The 12,192-nt window shown below is 42.9% G+C and overlaps 2 long non-coding RNA genes across 2 annotated transcripts in view; both read left to right on the forward strand.

Annotated features, from left to right (window-relative positions):
- LOC129502031 (uncharacterized) overlaps positions 1-3,706 on the forward strand; it is a 55,167-nt gene extending 51,461 nt beyond the window's left edge. Inside the window, exon 5 of the long non-coding RNA XR_008662871.1 lies at positions 3,624-3,706. This is a non-coding gene — a long non-coding RNA (uncharacterized LOC129502031). The remainder of the gene's footprint in view (positions 1-3,623) is intronic.
- Positions 3,707-4,297: 591 nt separating this feature from the next.
- LOC129502032 (uncharacterized) lies at positions 4,298-9,861 on the forward strand. The gene is made up of 3 exons (XR_008662873.1): positions 4,298-6,104; positions 6,788-6,910; positions 9,715-9,861. It is a non-coding gene; the product is annotated as an uncharacterized LOC129502032 (long non-coding RNA).
- Positions 9,862-12,192: the final 2,331 nt, after the last annotated feature.

Below are 12,192 nucleotides of genomic sequence, written 5' to 3' on the forward strand. Positions count from 1 at the left end.
GAGAAAGTCAATTTCATACTTTTTAGCAAAAGTCAAAGGCAATTCATTATTGAGCCCTGAAAGGAGAAAGTGGATGGAAAGAGGATATGGCACACATGATGCTACGTACCCAGAAAAGGTCTGAGGCCGGAGGGCAGTTCATCCGTGTCAGGAGGACAAGACGGATGGGGCATGCCCATGACTGCGTGTCACGCAGACAGCACGTAAGGGAACAGTGGCCAGGTCTGGGGAAGAGCCCTTGGTTAAAAAAGTAAAAAGTGTCCCCTTCATTTATTCAGCCATCAAGCTGTTTTCATCTGCTCAGGCTGCTGCAACGAGATCCCTAGCCTAGGTGGCTTACACAACAGCAATTCATTTTCCTTAGGGTTCTGGAGGCTGGGTGCTGGCCGATTTGGTTGCTAGTGATGGCACTCTTCTGGCCTATGGGTGGCTCCCTTCTTTCTGTGTCCTCACTTGGCAGGGTGTGGTGAGGGAAGGAGGGGAGAGGGAGGGAGTAAAGGGGGGGTAGGGGAGGCATGAGGGAGGGAGGGAGGAAGAAAACTCTTTGTTCTCTCTTCTTATAAGGGAAGACCAGAGGGCACCTGGGTGGCTCAGTGGATTAAGTATTCACCTTTGTCTCAGGTCATGATCCTAGTGGGACTCGATCCTAGGGTCTTGAAATCGAGTGCTGCATCAGGGTCCTCGCTCAGCGGGGAGCCTGTTTCTCTTTCTGCCTCTCCCTCTGCCTGCCACTCCCCCTACTCGTGCTGTCTCTCTCTCTCTCTCTCTCTCTCTCTCTCTCTGTCAAATAAATAAAATCTTTAAAAAAATAAATAAGGGAAGACCAGAGCCCCACCTTCATGACCTCATATGACCCTCATTACCTCCCAAAGGCTCCATCTCCTGATACCATCTCCTGATACCATCACATTGGAGGTTAGTGCTTGAACACATGAATTTGGAGGGGGAGACAAATAATAGATACATAACACTGGCCATTCAACAAATGTTTTTTGAGCACCTACTAAGTGCTGGATAAAACCCTGTCTCTGCCTCAAGGAACTCAATGCAAACAGTGACCACCCAAAGGTGTAAGTGTTCTAGTAGAGAAAGTGCTGGGACAACACAATGATGAGGGACAGGCTCTCCCTGGGGGTGTATGGGTTAAGGGTATGAGACATCTGAGCAACAATTTTTCTTTTTCTTTTTTTCCTCTTTTTGTCTTTCTTCTTCCCTCCTTCCTCTCGCCATCTCTTTCCTTCTGACCTCATTCACCCAATCAAAAAAGTTTATTGAGTGTCTAGTAAGTCCTATTCTACTGCCTAAGGTTATGGCGCTCAATGAGTCAGACAAAAATACTTGACTTTGGTGACTACATTCTGGAAGAATAAGATAATAAATAATAAGCAACTAGGTAAACTATGACACAGTTTTACCAGATCATTATTTCTTTGCCTCAGGTTTATTTTTTTTAATTTTATTATTGAGGTATAGCTAACATATAATGTTCAGGTGCACAACATAGTAATTCAACAATTGTATACATTACAAGCATCTCTTGAAGGACTATGGAGGCATAGTCAGGGTGACTCTCAGACAGCTGACAGTACGTGCCAGGTCAGGGGGGTGGCAGGCACAGTGTGTTCTGACACTTGTGCTTATATGTTGTGTCATAGTATTAGGAATGATGGCACGAGCTAGGATTGGTCAGCAGGAGATGACCTCAGAGAGGCAGGTTGAGCCTGGAAGATGGAGATATGCCATGCTAAGGACTTTGAACCTGATCCCAAAGGAAATGGGAAGTCTGAGAGCTAGAGTAGGGTTTTTTGTTTGTTTGGTTTTTTTGTTTGTTTGTTTGTTTGTTTGGTTGGTTTTTTTTAAAGATTTTATTTACTTATTCAGAGGACAAACATTATATGTTCTCATTCATTTGGGGAATATAAACAGTGAAAGGAAATAGAAGGGAAGGGAGAAGCAATGGGTAGGAAATATCAGAAAGGGAGACAGAGCATGAAGACTCCTAACTCTGGGAAATGAACTAGGGGTGGTGGAAGGGGAGGAGGGCGGGGGTAGGGGTGAGTGGGTGACGGGCACTGAGGGGGGCACTTGACAGGATGAGCATTGGGTGTTATTCTGTATGTTGGCAAATTGAACACCAATAAAAAAATCATTATTTAAAAAAAAGATTTTATTTACTTATTCATGAGAGGCACACAGAGAGAGGCAGAGACACAGGCAGAGGAAGAAGTAGGCTCCCCGCAGGGAGCCCGATGTGGGACTCCATCCTAGGACCCCAGGGAGCCGAAGGAAGACACTCAACCATTGAGCCACCCAGGGGTCCTAGAGCAGGGTTTTAAACAAGAGACTATGCAGATCTATGTGTAGGAAGCTAGTGGGCATTGTGTTAGTCTTCTAGGGCTACCATAACAAAGTTCTATAGGCTGGGTGATTGGAACAACTGAAATGGATTTTCTTACAATCCTGGAGTCTGGAAGTCTGACATCAAGGTGTTGGCAGGTTCGGTCTCTTCGGAGGCCTCTCTTTTCAATTTGTAAATGGCCATCTTTTCCCTGTGTCTTCACACGGTCTTCCCTCTATTGGGATGCCTATGTCCAAATTTCCTCTTTTGTGAGGACACCAGTCCTATTGAATTAGAACCTACCCTAATGACCTCATTTTAACTTGTCACCTCCTTAAAGCCCTATCTCCAAATATGGATACATTGTGAGGTACTGGAAATTAGGACTTCAAAATAATGAATTTGAGCAGGGGCTGGGGCAGCAGGGGGCACAATTCAGGCCATCACAGGCATCTGAGCTGAAGGTAGCCTGGATAACAGAGACTGGTAAGTGGTGAGCCAGTTTAAAGCTCTTTCGAACAAACCCACTGTGATGGTGAAGACCTGATTTGGGGGGAGGGGCAGGGTAGGGACAGGGAGAAGGTGGTAGACTGGAGAGGCATTTGAGAGGAGGCTGCTGGCTAAAACTAAAGCAGGGAATTTACTAGAAGGGAGAAGTTTGGAACCCTTAACTCAGAATTCCTACCTTGTGTCAATAAATGTTTGACACATAAATGGGTATGGATGGAAGCCCATGAGTTCAGGATGTAATAGGAACAGCGACCACAACGTGGTGAGATCCAGCCAAGTGCTACTGAGATAGAAGTCTGACACTTACTGTAATAATTTCTTATTCCAGATCTCCTCACTCTGCTAATACCTTCTGCTTCTGTATGTGCCCCAGCACTTGATCATACACCTTCATCAGCTCCAAACCAAGGAGCCAGTCATATTTCCTAATGTTTCAAAGAAGAGATTGGTGACAGATCTGATTTTCAGGAACAGTTATCTAGAAAAATCATTGGAGGGATGTAGATGCAGTGAAAGTAATCCTTTGTTCCCTCTTAAACCTCATCATTCTTACATTGTATGTTCTTAGCATTACTGAGACTATTACTTTATGACATTTCTTATGTGATCTGCTTGTTTTCGACCCAACACCAGAGGCAACCCGACCAGATAGATCCCCGACTTCATTGAAAAATAGCTACCAAGCTGAGCAACTTCTAAAATGGAACTTCTAAAGCCTTCCCTTCCCTTTGAGCCATTGCCCTAAAATTGAACTCTTCTGCCTTTTTCTCCCCAGGGCTCCTTCCTGCTGCTGGGCCACTGCCACTGCTGTCTTCCTCCAAAACACTGCCTGACACCTAGAGCATGGCGCCACTAAGCATCAGGTAAGAGGGGAGAAGGCAATGAGGGTGAGTAGGGCAGAGTTCCCGCCTCCCAGGGGCACATGGTCTCATGAGAGAAAAGACAAGCACAGGATGTTGAAATGGGACTCTTGTCTCCATTTTGGCTGACATGCCAAGTCAAAAGAGGCAAGAGCAATGACATTGCACAGGGAGGTGTGTGGTTTCCCAGGCAGGACTGCAAAGGGGGGTGTTGGAAGCCAGATTTGAGGCCCCAGCTGACCACCAGCTGCAGCCGATATAAAACACTGGAGAGGGGTCCCCTGGGTGGCTCAGTCCGTTAAGCATCCATCACTTGATCTCAACTCAGGTCTTGATCTCAGAGTCATGCGTTCAAGCTGCACATTGAGCTCCATGCTGGGCATGGAACTTACTTCAAACAAAACAAAACAAAACAAAACAAAACAAAACACACTGGAGAGGCCAAGAGAGGGATCGGAGTTTAGACAGAGGACTTCTTTGAAGAGAAATATGCATTATGCATTGAGTTTTATCCCTCCATGGGGGTGGGGGTGGGTGGGTTGCTACCTTCTTTCCTCGGTCTGTGAGTTCTCAGGGGCCCAGAGTCTGGTTCAGGTACGTGAATTCTCATGGACAAGAGGCTGGCTAAGGCCACAGAGAAGAGAGCTGTATGGCTGTACTTGTGCTGAACTTGGGCCAAAGACGTATGTTCGCTGTGGACCAGAGGTGAGCATGTGAGAGAGAGAAACAGAGAGAGAGAGAGAGAGCCCTGGGGGATTATCATAGACCCTTCTGCCTGACTCATAGGCATGACAGGTGGGAAATATCCCCAGTTTTGGGGGGACAGGAGAGAGGTTCGGAGAAAGAGTTGGCTTCACATGTAAGCTGTGGCCAATGGCAGTTTACTCTGCCCCCCTCCCTGATTCTAACCTTGGGGAGGTCAAAGGTACAGCCGGTCAAGCGAGGGAAAGAGGGAAAGAGAAGAAGCCATCTGCACGGTTCCAGGGCCTGCCAGAAGGAGACGCAAACTGATAGAGAGGGACCTTTATGTTAAATGGACATTTGACTATGATGTGGGTTGGATGTTGGGAATGTATAATCTGAAAGAAGCAGGAAGTCATAGATTCTGCCTGAGATTTCGTCTGGGGGCAGGGAAAGAGCTAGCCCCTCCAGAGGGTGGGACCATTCTTTTAGGGTAAGGAGGCATTGTATTCTCATTGTGCCTAGTGAGTTCCCCTCTTTCCAGTACTGACTGTATGCACACACAATGATGAACTCAGCCAGAGTAACATGCATGTCTCTTGTTCCCTTAGTGCACAAGAGAACATGAGTGTAAAGACTCATCGGACACCTGCTATGTGCGGGACTCAGCTGAATCCATGAACTCCATGACAGCAGGTTTTGAGAATTTGACAAAGGGAGAATCACATAGGAGTGGAGTAGAAAAGAGGAAAGGCTTCCTGGAAGAGAGAGGATGGGGGTGGGTCCTGCAGAAGCCATCAGCCCTGGATGGGCAACCAATGGCCTGTGAGGCTCTCCTGACAGTGACCAGTGTTCTGGCACAACTTGGGGGAAGAGTGCTCCAATTTTGTGACAGCACAGAGTGTGCCAAAGGTCACATGAGTACGAGTCCATTAAATGAACTAGAATACAGTAGACAAGCTATAGGGACAGAAGGTAGATCAGTGTTTGCCTAGGGTTGAAGAAGTGCTAATGAGTGCAGGGGTTCTTTCTGGGATGATAACATTTTTTAAAATTTGATTGAGATGTCAGTTACCTTACATACACCAAATATATCGAAACCATTGAATTAGACACTTGAAATGGATGAATTGCTTGGTATGTGAATGCTATCTCAAAAAGGCTGTTAAAAAAAGAATCTAGTCACAGCACAATAAATATAGATGATACAATCTGTAGAGAATTCAGAATCTGGCAACACTAGACAACATGTCATTTAAGAATAGGTGGCAAAACTATAAAGAAATCAAGGGAATATAGTCAATAATATTGTAATAACTTTGTACGGTGACAGATGATTACTAGACTTTTTGTGGGGATACCGTAGGATATTGAATGTCACTTGTATGTCAGTAATAAAAAAAGAAATGAAAAGAATGATCCTGCAAATGTCAGGAGAGTATTTGTTCTTGGAGGCAGGAGGGCAACAGGTAAATGGGGGAGCACAGAAGTCAGTGGCCATCTAACAAACTCGACACAACTGAGTCTTACTGCAACTGGTGTTTTTGCAGGCACGATCTTTTTAAAAATAATTGTATGTCTCTTAGGAACAATCTTTTGAATGTATGACATGTCTTAAAATAAATAAATAGAAAATGAGAGGAGGAGGAGGAGACCAAACGAGAGACAGGACCAAAAGTTACCTGGCATTCATGGTGCAGAGTCCAGAGCACCAGGTGAGACGTTGCATTTAACAAAGACAATGGGGAACCACATGGAGAGTCAGTTGAGGGGATGGGAGTGGTAGGTTAAGAAAGGATTCAGGCTCTGTGAGCAGGGAGTTGCCTGGGGTGGGGAGAAGCCCCAGGGCAATGAGGAAGGGTCTAAGCAGGTGCAGTGGGCCCATGGAGGAGCTGTGCCACAGGAATAGTGTGAGGACCACCGTGCAGAAACTGATGATGTGAGAGTCAGGGATGAAAGATATCTGGGAGGATGAATGGCAGCATCATGGGCAGAGATAGGGAGTCAGGGAAGAGAGGCTGGAAGGAAGAGAAGATGAATAGTTTAGCTTTGGATATCCATGGAATATAAGAAACTATTATAAAATGAAGGATCTCAGGAGATTGCAACTATAACTTGGCAAATTGTAGGTTCCCGAGTAATTACTGGTCTAAGTTCTATCTGGGCCTTGTTCTTGGTTCCTTGAGGAACCTGCCTGTTCATTGTCGTTCCAATCCTCTCTGTATCCCAGTCCTCTCTGTATCTGCAGTCCCCACCTCCTACAAGTTCCCAAGATACAGAACAAGATGAGTCCCGTTGGTTTAGCCTGGGGCCTTGGCAGTGCAGATTTTGAGAGGATGCTTTTTTGCTTCCCAGCTCTGAAAACTCTCTCTGAATAAATTCTTCTTGGATGTCCCAGCTTCTTGCTCCCCTGGGAACCTTATCTGGCATAGCTTGTGAGAGGAGCAGAAATGAAGATCCCCAGGAGGAAAAGTCTCCTAAGGCTAGAAGCTGAAGGAAGAGCAGGCTCATCCAGTTCCAGGTAGGAGGAGCAGGTGTGCAGGTGCCGATGACAGTGTGAGTGAAGCTGACGGGGGGGGGGGGGGGGGCAAGGGGAAGCCAAAGGCCAGATTGTGCAAGCAGTTTGAACTTGATCATTCACCCTAAGGGTAACTAGCTATTGAAGGTTTTGAAGTAGGAAAGTGATACGATCAGTTTCTACTTGTGTCTAATGAGCATTTACTGTGTGCCAGGAATCTTTCCGTCTTTTCATATACACTGTCTAATCTTTTTAATAGTTCTGTGGGGCTGAATATGATCCATCCATCCATCCATCCATCCAATCATCTGTCTATCCATCCATCCACCCATCCATCCATCCAATCATCCATCCATCCATCCATCCAACCATTCATTCATCCATTCAATCCATCCAACATCTTTTTAAAAATTGAAGACAGCTTTGTGCTAGCCACTGTACTCATGTTCTTTTTTTTTTTTTAAAGATTTTATTTATTTATTCATTAGAGACACAGAGAGAGGCAGAGACACGGGCAGAGGGAGAAGCAGGCTCCATGCAGGGAGCCTGATGTGGGACTTGATCCCAGGACTCCAGGATCACACCCTGAGCCAAAGGCAGATGCTCAACCGCTGAGCCACCCAGGCGTCCCTGTACTCATGTTCTTTAGACAGCTGAGGAAATTCAAGGGTCCTCACTCTTAGAAGGTCAAATCAATTCCTAAATCAATTTCTAAAAGACTATAAGTAGAAAGTGGCTTGGCCAGTATTCACATCCAGGAAAGCAGACCCCAGGGCCTGGGCTTTTCCACTGGACCAGAGGTGGGACTGCAGGTCCTGGGCAAGTCCTAAAGGTAAGGTTACCTGGAGCCTTGAAATAGGAATTGATCTTCAGTAAAAGAAGGGGATTGGTGAGACGTTCAGGCCACAGGGCAGACACCTAAACTCTTTCACCACTATATAGATGAGGCAAACAGGATAAAGACACATGTGTGAATGAGTTTGGCAGATCTAGTTACCTGTCATTTCTCTGTTTTCTTTCTTGCTAACAGAACTCTGATATTGAGGGTAAGGAAAGCAACGTGTGGGGGAAGCACATTGCATCCAGTTTCTAGGGAAGACTTGTGATTGATTTTAAGCCAGTCACGGCCAAGATAATACTGTTTGCCATGTACTCACTTTTGTTGCCCCCTTTGCAGCTAGTGTGTGTATGTGGGTGTGTGTGACCAAGTTTTGGTCAGTGAAGCAAAAGAGAGATCTGTTAAGGACTTGTAAAAATTACCCTGATGGTAAGAATATTAGCCCTCTCTATCTGACTGCCTTACTGCATCTTGACTTTGAATGCAGCCTTTGAGTGCAGACTTTGATTCCTGGGGCTGTGACAGCTACCTTGTGACCATGAAGCAATAAACATCAAGACAAAAAGCTGACAAACAGAGGGTGGCAGGATGGAAAAAGCTGGCTTCTTAATATGCTTGATCAGCTAACCTAATGGCAGCAAGGACTTCTCTCCAGACTTTTTAATACATGAAAAAAAATTCCCTAGGGGTTAACATTTTCCCGTTACTTCTAGTTGACCATGTGCTGACTGATAGAATAAGCAGTGAGGAGAAATCAGGGAGGAGAGAACTTATTTGGAGCATAGGGTGATGTAAAGGCACCAGTGGGAATGTGGTTTTGTTTGCTAATTATTTTATGTGCTGTAAATCTTAAAGACAGACTCACTTTTTCTTTTCCGTGTTTTTACCCACATGTGCTTACCTAACTTCTTCTCTTTCTTTTAGCCCATATCAAGCCCACATGCACCACCCCTACTGATACGAAGAAATTTCCCCCATGTTGATTCTCACTGTACCTTTGTCAAGCTATCAGAAAATTTCCGATAGGGGGATCCCTGGGTGGCTCAGTGGTTTGGCGCCTGCCTTTGGCCCAGGGTGCGATCCTGGAGTCCCGGGATCGAGTCCCACGTCGGGCTCCTGGCATGGAGCCTGCTTCTCCTTCCTCCTGTGTCTCTGCCTCTGTCTCTCTGTCTATCATAAATAAATAAATAAATAAATAAATAAATAAATAAATAAATAAATAAATAAATAAATCTTAAAAGATTTTTTCCCAATAGGGCACAGGGCAGACACCTGAACTCTTTCATTGTACTCATGAAAACTTTCACAAATGCTTTGCTTATTTTGTTGTTTGGTGCCCAGAAGGGAAGCAGATAATTTAGAAACTGACGGTGGTCCTTTGAGAAGAAAAAAGACCTCCAGCAAAAAACTCATAAGAAATTTGAACAGGAGAGAAGGGCAGTTGTAAAAATAAAATGACGGTGGTAATGAAAGAAAAGGAAAGATACAAGGAAGTCTTTTGTATCACGGGCATTTCCATGCGTTCACAAGTTATCCTCAGCAAAGCCTCCAAGACTCCCTTCCCTCACTCACACTTTCTGACTAAATCCCAGCAGTGGACTGATATCTCTTCTATTGTTGAAGACATATATCTGAGTTATCCAATTCTAATAGCCTTCCATGGCAGCACTGTTAGTTTTCATGCATATGGCCATTACTCTAACTTCCCTTATTCCAAGTGAACAGAATCCCATTTTTAATTACCCTCCAAAGTGTGGCAGTGCTATTCAGATTAGGATGGCCTTGCAATGGCCTCAGACCCAGAGTAGGGAATCTTGTTTTTCCTTCCCAGGGATTAGTTTATGAGTGGGCTTAAGAGACAATTTTGGCCATTGAGATGAGACGGGAAAGCTGGTAGGGATCTTATGGGAAGTTTTCCTTTGCTTTCTGAAGAGGTGGGCATGGTTTTGTTTTGTTTTGTTTTTTTCAGCTTCTGGTGTATGTATGTGAAGAGATGATGCCTGGAACTATGGCAGCCTTTTTGGGACCATTAGAGGAGCCCACACAAAGGATATGCCAGTATATACCCTGGAGACCTGACTGGTCTGGGATCCCACAGGAGCAGGGTTGTCTTCTGGACTTCCATTGTCTGGTTTTGTTCAGCTCAGACTTGTTATTTCACACCTCTCTAATAAAAAAATATTTTTTATTAAAAAAATCCCTTACCAACATAAGGGTGGTAAAAAGAAAGACAAAAATAGTCTGGGTTCTTGGTTTTGTTTAGCCTCCATATTAACTGACTTTGGAAATATTCCCTTTTTGAACTTAGCTTATTATTATTAGACAGACTGATCAGTAGAAAGATTGAGGTAAAATGTATCTGGAGCATCATGTGGTGCCAGAGAATAAGGAAGTGCTTAACTGCTGCCCCTATGGGCATGTGTCAAAGGGACACCAGCTGAAAGACCTTCCAGGGTCCAAAACTGGGACAATCTGAGCAACAAAATAATTGAAGTGTACTGGATTATAACCCGAACTCTAAAATAAATGTCCAGGAGCCCATACTCATATAAAAAAGTGAACACATGAATGAGAAAGAATAGAAGAATCTCCTGTGTCGAAACATTCCAAATAATTCATGTAGATACTACATCCTCAAGGAGGTGGAGCCTATTGCCCATTCCCCAAGTGTGGAATGCACATAGTGACTTCCTTCTAAAGAGTATACCATGGAAAATGAGGAGAAAAGGATCACTTCACAGTGGAGAATCCTGATGAACATGACCTCATCTGGGGATCAGGGTCAACATCAATAGTGATAAGTCATACTGATAGCATCTACTCCTGATATGATGCGGTGAGAATGTCACTTTATCTCTCTGGTTTGCTTTCCCAAAACCCATAATCCCTTTATAATTGTGAGACAAGCATCAGAAAAACCCAAATTGAGGTATGTTTGAAAAATTCTTGATTAATACTCCTCAAAACTATCAAAATCATCAAAAACAAGGAAAGTCTGAGAAATTGTCACAGCAAGAGGAGCCCAAGGAAAAATGGTGACTAAGCATAACGTGGGATCCTGGATGGGATCCTGGAACAGGAAAAGGATATGAGGTAAAAACAAAGAAAATCTGAATAAAGTATGGACTTTAGTTAATAATAATGTATCAACACTGGTTCCAAAATCGTGACAAATTTACCATACTAATATGAGATGTTAATAATAGGGGAAAGTGGGTGGAAGTACATAGAAATTCTCGGTACTATCTCCACAAATTTTCTGTAAACCTAAAACTATTTTAAAATTCAAAGTTGATTTTAAAAAAAGAGACACACCAATATTAAGAATGAGAAAGATCCCAATCACTACAGATTGTACAGATATTACAAGGATAATATTATGAATGACTCTATGCCAGGTTGATAATTTACCTGAAAAGGACACAATTGTTAAAGACTCAAACCACTAAAGCTCACCCAGGAAGAAACAATATAACTCAGATAACTTAAATAGCCCAGTGGCTATTAAGGAAATTTAATATCTAGTTTAAAACTTTTCTACAGAGAAAACTTCACGTTCAGTTAGCTTCATTGAGAAATTCTATCAAACATCAAAAAAAAAAAACTATTGGCAGTTCTACACAAAAATTTTCCAGATAATTGAAGATAGAGGAACATTTTCCAATTCATAAGTCTAGCATCGTTCTGATATCAAAACCAGAAAAAGACATTAAAAGAAAGCCATCCCCCCATACCTCATGAATACAAAAATGCTGAACAAAATTTTAGCAAATTGAATTCAACAGTATGTAAAAGGGATAATACATCATGACTAAATGGGGTTTGTTCCAGGAATTCAAATTTGATTTAACATTTAACATTAAATTACATTGATTGTCAATCAATGTAATTTATATTAACCAAATAACAATAAAAGAAAATGAATAATACACATTAATGGAATAAAAAAGAAAAAGCATGTGATTATCTCAATAAATGCAGAAAAAGCATTTGACAAAATTCAACATCCATTCCTGATAAAACTCTCAGCAGCTGGAAATAAAAGGGAATTCCCTCAACCTGATAAAAGCATCTATGAAAATCCACAGCTAACATAATACTAATGAGAGAGAGAATGCTTCACTCTTAAGATCAGGGATGAGACAAAGGTGCCCACCACTCTATCCAACATTGTACTGGAGGTTCTATACAGTGCAATAAAGCAAGAAAAAGAAATAAATTTTAGATTGTTAAGGAAGAAGTAAATCTGAATTTGCAGATGACATGATTGTCTGTGTAAAATTATATGAAATCTGTAGAAAAGATATCAGAGCTAATAAGCGAGCTTAGCAATATTTCAGGATCAATATACAAGACCAACATACAAACTCAATAGAATTTCTACATATTAGTGATTAAAAAATCAGAAATTCAAAACTTAGAAACATGCCAATTACAAACCGTAACA

Source organism: Nyctereutes procyonoides, unplaced genomic scaffold (assembly GCF_905146905.1).
Source record: "Nyctereutes procyonoides isolate TBG_1078 unplaced genomic scaffold, NYPRO_anot_genome, whole genome shotgun sequence".
Taxonomy (NCBI): Eukaryota; Metazoa; Chordata; class Mammalia; order Carnivora; family Canidae; genus Nyctereutes; species Nyctereutes procyonoides.